Source organism: Zophobas morio, unplaced genomic scaffold (genome assembly GCF_036711695.1).
Source record: "Zophobas morio isolate AGI-343-1 ecotype UQ-CSIRO unplaced genomic scaffold, CSIRO_AGI_Zmor_V1 ptg000017l, whole genome shotgun sequence".
NCBI classification, from domain to species: Eukaryota; Metazoa; Arthropoda; class Insecta; order Coleoptera; family Tenebrionidae; genus Zophobas; species Zophobas morio.
This window is the reverse complement of record NW_026972122.1, coordinates 18,316,713-18,324,166: the sequence shown is the minus strand read 5'-3', so window position 1 is coordinate 18,324,166 and position 7,454 is coordinate 18,316,713. Positions and strand designations below refer to the sequence as shown.

Below are 7,454 nucleotides of genomic sequence, written 5' to 3'. Positions count from 1 at the left end.
AGGGGAACTAATTTGACCATTGACCGAAGAGCCGAAAGACCGAATGATTCATCAATAGATCCCTGAGCCTTGAATGATTAAGAACGAAGTGAACGGTGAACGAAATGAACGAAATGAACGAAATGAACGAAATGAACGACATTTGACGACCGGGTCTTCGTAGGGACCGAACGATGAACGATCCGTTCGTACTGATGACCGAATCTGCCCATCCCTAGACTTCTTACTGCAAGCGATAAAAGCTGTACAATTAAAAAAAAATTTTTAACCAATAACACGTGACGTCATGTTGTGGCGGGAACTCAGCGTTTGATAAGCGCCGTGAAACTCCGTTAGCGACAATGTTAACATTTTCGCATTTTATTTAAAAGTGTGGATATTTATCTAGAAAATAAACACGTGAATAGCTTCTTTCGTATTTTTTCTGTGTATCAGGGTGCTTTTTTGGCGATTTGAGTTTAGAAATACATAATAACAATAAAAATACAGAACGCTGTTTTGGTCTGAATTCCTCGTCACCCAAAATACATCCGTGTATTTTAAGCGGGTAATCCGAAATTAATATTTTCGTTTGAGTTTGTGACGGGTTTAAGTGAAGGTGTGTAATTTGTTTTTAAAGTATGGATAATTTAAGTGATTATGCGGGTAATCCGAAATTAATATTTTCGTTTGAGTTTGTGACGGGTTTAAGTGAAGGTGTGTAATTTGTTTTTAAAGTATGGATAATTTAAGTGATTATGCACGACATCTTTCCGTCGAAGACAAAAACAGATATGTACAAAAATTAAACAATTTAAACGGCGTATACAAGGAGTGCAAGTGATTTTAATTTGTGTTTAGACGATGTCCCTACCATAATAATGAATACCATTCTAAACTTTTTTATTTTTGGAGTAAATAAAATAACCCACAATAAAATTCGTGCCTTCAAAAGTCTAGAGCATTTATTCAGTTTTCTCTTTTTTAAACAACTGTGTCTTTCAATATTACAAGTATTATGTGTGGATTTATTTTGATATCTTAAATTTTGTGATGGAACATAATCAGGATGGTCCACATCCGACAAATCTGCAGGTTTACCTAAAAGAGCACCAATGTAGTAATTTGTTAGAAACTGTAAATCTAATAGGTAGGTACTGTACCTCAAATAAAATGTTTGTCGTAAACTTTCATAAAGTTGTTCAAGATTAGCCGTTTTTAAACTCACTTGGGGATTAAACGGATTTTCAGAGACAACAGCTCTGACTTCAGCTGATTCACTTTTCTTCAGATGTACGTCCCATAAACGCGAATTATTGGTACCAAATATATTATAATGTCCATGAAGGGCAACTACAATCATATGACACACAAATGTACTCTTGGGCTTTCACATGTTGCCTTTTCTACTGAGACATCCAAATAAAGGAATACCTATCCATTATAAAACAAAATAAGTCATGATTGTACTTCATACAGAATTTATCAATTTACATTAACTTACCACAACGTTATACTGGCTATTTCGCATGCCAGCTCGAATAAACTCTTGAAGCACCTTTAATTCAATATCCCAATTGACGTTCATTACATTATTTGATTGCAAAGAATATTCTCCGTTCACAATGCATCTCCGATCATCAACAAAAAAAAATTGGTAATCGTCCCTGATGTTAACACATGTCTTTCTGTCATTATTAATAACACATACAAAAAAAAACAAACCCAGAAACATATACAACCTAATGTGAACTAATATCATCCAAAAATTGTGATCATGGGGCGGGAACTTCAAAGGATTGAAATGGGCATGCGTTTTAGTACGGGGAACAGTCCACGAGAGGCGCTGGCGGCATGTTTTTAAATTTAAAACAATATCTATGAGAATATAATTCATGAATCACATGACCCCATTTCGTCCAATAGAATTTGTTCATGCCCTTAGTTACATGTCTATCACAGCGATAATAATTTTATTGCCTTATTGTGGTCTGTTGCTATCTAAATTTAAAAACTGTCAAATTGACAAATTTTAAAATTTCGTAAATTTTTTTGTCTTTTATGGCTTGCCAACGTTGGGGGCAAGCTCAAAACGACGAAATCAACTCTATTATCAAAAAATGTGTTCATTTATTATATTCTCATGTTGAATATAACTCGTGATATGATTAATAATCGAAGATATGGCTCGTGAAACCGAAGCAGCACATTCAACTCGTGCTTCGCACTCGTTGAATCTGCAGCTCGGTTTCACTCGAAATATTATCGATAATAATCATATCACTTGTTATATTATAACTGAAAATAATAAATAAAAGCGCTTCGGTTACTTTGACAACTTGAAACGTCAAAAATTAATTATCGTCTCGATTCCCGTGCTTTCCCAACCGTTCTGTTCTGCTATCTTGGTCTTTGAGCCACAGTTTTTCGATTAATTTGCTCTGTTAGTTTTGTTTTCGTTACTTTTATATATATTTTTGGTGTTCGCGTTCTCTTTATTGTTGTTTTTGTGTTGCTGTTTGGTGTTTCTTGTTTTACTGTTTGTTCCCCGTTCAATTAAGGACTTTATAAGGTAAAAATATTTGTTTAATTTGAAGATATGGAATTTTATTATTAACTATTGCAGTTAGAGGATGCTGAAGTACCGCAAGTGTGCCGTTGTAACCTGCGATGATCGCCAATCCCCGCGACATCGCTTTCCAAATCCCCGTAAATTCAAAAGCCGTTTTGAACGATGGATTGAGCTTTGCGGAGATAAAGATCTTCATGTTAAGAATGCAGACCTGGTGTATCGCTCCCACCGTATTTGTGACAGGCATTTTCTTGTGGAAGATCGGTCGTCTAATATGTTGCTGAAAAAGGATGTGTTGCCAAGTCTTTTTTTGCCTCTCCATTTTCCTGTATCAGATTCAAATTTAGATCCTGTTTCTTCTCAAGAAGACACGGTTGCAGGTAAAATTTACATATTTACGTATTTCTCTCTTTTTCATGGTGAAATAAAAACTACATTTTGGCGAATCTACAATTATTTATTATTGCAGACCCCATAAATGATCCCGCTTCCGAGCAAATCAGTCCCGATTCCATCCCAGTTCCATCCTTGAGTGAAAGACGCATTTTAAAAAGATCATCAAGCTTTGCATTGGTTAACGAAGTTCCTTCAAAAATCTTAAAAATCGCAGGAGTTACGTACAGCAAAGAGCTTCCTGAAGAAGCAAAAAAACTTTACAATTTAACAAAAAAACTTAGGAGAAAAGTATGTCGCCTTACAAAAACCAAAAATTTTTATAAAAAAAAACGCGGTTGTCTGTAAAGTCGGTTTACTGACGATAGTTGAACGTGACAACGTCTTAAGAAAATACTGATGGAATGGTTTTGGGCTTTTGATTTTGAAGCAGCGATTATTGGCTGCGCGAATGGCGTTGCTAAAGTAAATGCTACAGCATCTTGAACCTCCATGGGTTCACTCATTGAAGGTAAAGGCTTATTCGTAACATCCTCTGGTTTGTCAGGCTTTTTTTCCATGGTGCGTTTGTAAGCAGTTCTGCAAAATAAATCGTCGTTCGAAACAATTTAAATAAAATTCTTAAAATATTATCGTTGTCACGTCAAAATTGACACTACATTCACTTTTCACTGCACTTGATACTCGACCAAAACATGTAAATGTACTATAATATAGCAGCTGTCCACGCAGACGCATCGCTCACTCAAGTAGGAGAGAGACGGATGGCGAACGCTGCCGAACGCGAAGGCCGATTGTGCCTCTTTGTCGCTCGTTCCGCGTTCTCGCTTGCACTTCAAGCCTTACATGGAACGTGACAGTAACGGTATGAGTCATGCTTTTTCGAGCGTGCAGCCGGCTCCATCGATTTATAAGACGTTGTCACGTCAAAAGCAAGTGACAAAAATTTCGAAAGAAGAACTAGTTGAAAAGGTGACAGCGCCTTTGAATCGGACGGTTGCAAATTTCGTAAAGACCCAGATTAGATTAGCCGATGTGCATCCTAATGGTAGAAGATATACGTTGGATGACAAAATTATGGGTCTCATCTTGAACAAACAAAGTAACATAACATATAAACTCTTTTCTAAAATATTTCCAATGCCTTCGAAAAAAACTATAATGGCCTTACTCAATAGAATACCGATTAAAGCGGGTTACAATGAGGCACTATTTGACAACTTAAAAGCAAAAGTTAAAGGCTTAAAACAGCAAGAAAAACTATGTGTCCTAATGTTTGACGAAATTTCCATAGAACCACATATATCGTTGAACACGCATTCAAAAGAGTTTGAAGGGTTTGAGGATTTTGGAGAAAAAAAGAGCGAAAAAATTGCTGATAGGGCTCTCGTTTTCATGATTAAGGGTATAAAAAGGGAATGGAAACAGCCCCTTCTGTACACCTTCTCCAGCGGTCCGGTGAAAACAATAGATTTGGCGAGAATAATTAAACAAGTTGTAAAACAATGTCAAGACGCAGGATTAAAAATTATAGCCTCAGTAAGTGACCAAGGGACGAATAATCAGGCAGTGATTAATTATTTAATGAAATCTTCTATTGGAACTAATGTTCAAATTGGAGACAAAATCAAATTTTTTAAAATTAACGAGCAGAAAATAATCCACATATATGATCCTCCGCATCTTCTTAAAGGAATTCGCAATAATCTCTTAAAATATAAACTAATTTGGAAAATACAAGACAAAGAACCATTAAGTGCGCAATGGTCAGACATCCAGAAAGCATACCAACTAGACAAGTGTTCGACCGATCTACGTGCTATGCCAAAACTTACCGAGGGTCATGTTAATCCCAAAAAAATTAGAAAAATGAAGGTCTCATGTGCTGCACAAGTTTTTAGCCATACAGTTGCATCGGTTCTGGGACTAATGACAAAAATTGGAGACAGTGGCTTAGACGAGGAAGCGATTGGCACTTCTAAGGTCCTTAGTTTTTTTAACAAATTGTTTGATAGTGTAAACGGAAGGGTGTTAAAGCCCATGAAAAGGAATTTTTTGAGATGTGCAGTAACAGAACGATCCAAACATTTAAAGTTCTGGCAATGCGCGAGAAATAATCTACGAAATATGCATTTTGAGAAAGGAGGCAAAAAGTTTATCCCGCCAAGTTTAAAAAATTGGGAAATCACCTTAAATGGATTCGAAGAAATTTTCAAAATTTTGAAAAGTCATGGTTTAACGTTTTTTAAGCCTCGGGTTTTCAATCAAGACCCGTTAGAAAATTTTTTCGGCCAAATTCGTCAACAAGGAGCTCGAAATACAAATCCTATGGTTACCCAATTTAAAAATCATTTTAAAACTCTTTTGTTTAATAATTTAACTACTACTCATTCTATTTCTGCAAATTGTGAAATTGATAATTCCGAAGAAATTCTAACGTCCGTCAGACAATTTATAACGCAAGGCCTATCTGAAGATGACGAAACCGAAGAAATAGAAACAATTGACGAAAATTTATTGATTAGCCCGGGACCGGAATTTTCTTATATAGATAAAATTAGCATGGGCTACGTAAGTGGTTTTATTGTTAAACAATTGAAAGGAATAGAAACATGCATAAAATGCGAAAAAAATTTAACAACAGTAAACAAAAATGAGTGGCATAATCTGGTTGTTGCGAAAGAATTTAAAGATTCGGTTCCCAATAAATTGAAATATTGTACTCCGAAGCTTATTATAGGTTTAATGCCCGTTTGCACCAGTTTAGCTTAAAGTTTTGGTTTAACTAAACTTGGCTTTCGTTTAAACCGGGCTTAAGATCTATGAGCGTTGCACCACTATCGGCTTAACAAAGCGCTACATTAACCACTGTTTCCGTAAAAGCGCCTTTGCAGTAGTGGTTTCTGACAGTATTTTGACAGATGGCAGTATATCTAACATAACCTTCAACTGTAAAGCAATAGCCTTGTTGTGTAAACAATAGTTAGCCGTTACATTTTGCAGTCGCGTGGTGTTGTTTTTATTAGTAGCTACTATAGTGGTCTATGCTTTTGGGATCAAAATAAACTTTTGGTTTAATACCTATTTATTGTAAAGTAAGTACCTAAAGAAGGAATTTTCTAATAAAAGTGTTTGGAAGCGTGTATTCATGATTATGTAATTATTCCTTTGTTAACAGATTATTAGTGAAAAGAAAGAAAGTTGGGTTAACCGTAGAAGACCAGCATTATCTGCCACCGAATCGGTCGCCCGGAAATATGAAGATATGGCAGTTACACGAGCGGAAGTGGCAAAACTACAGTTAAAGATTTTGCAGCATAAGCTACAACAGCAGACCAAGGAAGCTGAAGCTTCAGCTAAGTTGTTGCAGCTCCAAATTGAAACAGCTGAATTGCAAAAAAAAAGTGCTTTATTAGATGTTAAAATAAAAGAAAAACAATTGCAAAAATTAGAAGAAATGTAACAGCATTATATCTAGTTTAAATAAACGTATTTTTATAATTGTCCAAAATATTCATTTATTAGATTTCTCTCTCGACAGGCGAAATCTTCTGCGAAATGCAACCTCATCCAAGGTATCAAAATAATGATATCGCTCGTATATTTGGCGTGGAATCCGATTCTCTAAAAAGTCCAGTACAAATAAATCATCAATATCTTCATTTTCTTCGAAAATGGCATTTGCGATTTCCATAATTGATGATTATATTATTGTACTCTTCTTATATCTATATGTATATGCATTTAAACCAGAAAAATAATCGGACACCAGCTTGCGTACTACTTATCGTATTGTTACGATTGACGGACGAATAATAAATCGGGTGTTGGTAAAACTCAAAAAAAAATTTATTTCTTCAGGTCGAATTACAACACTATCTATTGCGACGAATATGTACAGAAATTATTCCGGCGCTCTCGACTGTCTTCACTGGATGAATGAATCCATTACCTACGGTCGCCTCTATTTAAACCCATAGTCTCTGATCGAGATCCTTCACGAACATCCATCGCGACTCCGCTTCGAGACTCCCCTGGACGCCGCTTCGAGACGCTCCAGACCTGTCTTTATGCGCCCGCCTCTCGGCCGTCAACAGCGATGATTCACCCATCAGCGCCGTGCGTACGTCCAGAAGGCTCTCGACCGCCATAGGCGTCGTACTGGGGCGGCGTAAGGGTGTATTTCGTAACACTGCCCCCCTCTTCAAATCCGATCGTCCCGATCGGAAGCGTCTTCGTTGTTTCCTTCGTACCGTTTTAGTCGATCGAGATGAACGATCTTCATCTTTGTCTTTGGTCCACGTTGGATCCGATAAACTACGTCATTTATTCTAGTGACGATAGTGTATGGACCTTCCCAGTCAGGAGCCAGTTTTGGGCAACGTCCCTTCTTCCGTCGGGGGTTATACAGCCACACTAAGTCATCTTCCTGGAATCCGCCACAGTTGGCCTTCACATCATAACGGGTCTTCATTCGGTCACTGGCAATCTTGATCCGGCCCCTCACTAG

At 36.9% G+C, this 7,454-nt stretch overlaps 2 long non-coding RNA genes across 2 annotated transcripts; one reads left to right on the top strand and one right to left on the bottom strand.

Moving 5' to 3' along the window:
• Positions 1 to 943: 943 nt before the first annotated feature.
• LOC135130193 (uncharacterized) lies at positions 944 to 3,152 on the bottom strand. The gene is made up of 3 exons (XR_010280703.1): positions 1,484 to 3,152; positions 1,143 to 1,413; positions 944 to 1,080 (listed from the first exon to the last, which is right to left on the bottom strand). It is a non-coding gene; the product is annotated as an uncharacterized LOC135130193 (long non-coding RNA).
• A 2,527-nt stretch (positions 3,153 to 5,679) lies between these two features.
• LOC135130321 (uncharacterized) lies at positions 5,680 to 6,455 on the top strand. The gene is made up of 2 exons (XR_010280727.1): positions 5,680 to 6,039; positions 6,123 to 6,455. It is a non-coding gene; the product is annotated as an uncharacterized LOC135130321 (long non-coding RNA).
• The last annotated feature ends 999 nt before the right edge of the window (positions 6,456 to 7,454 follow it).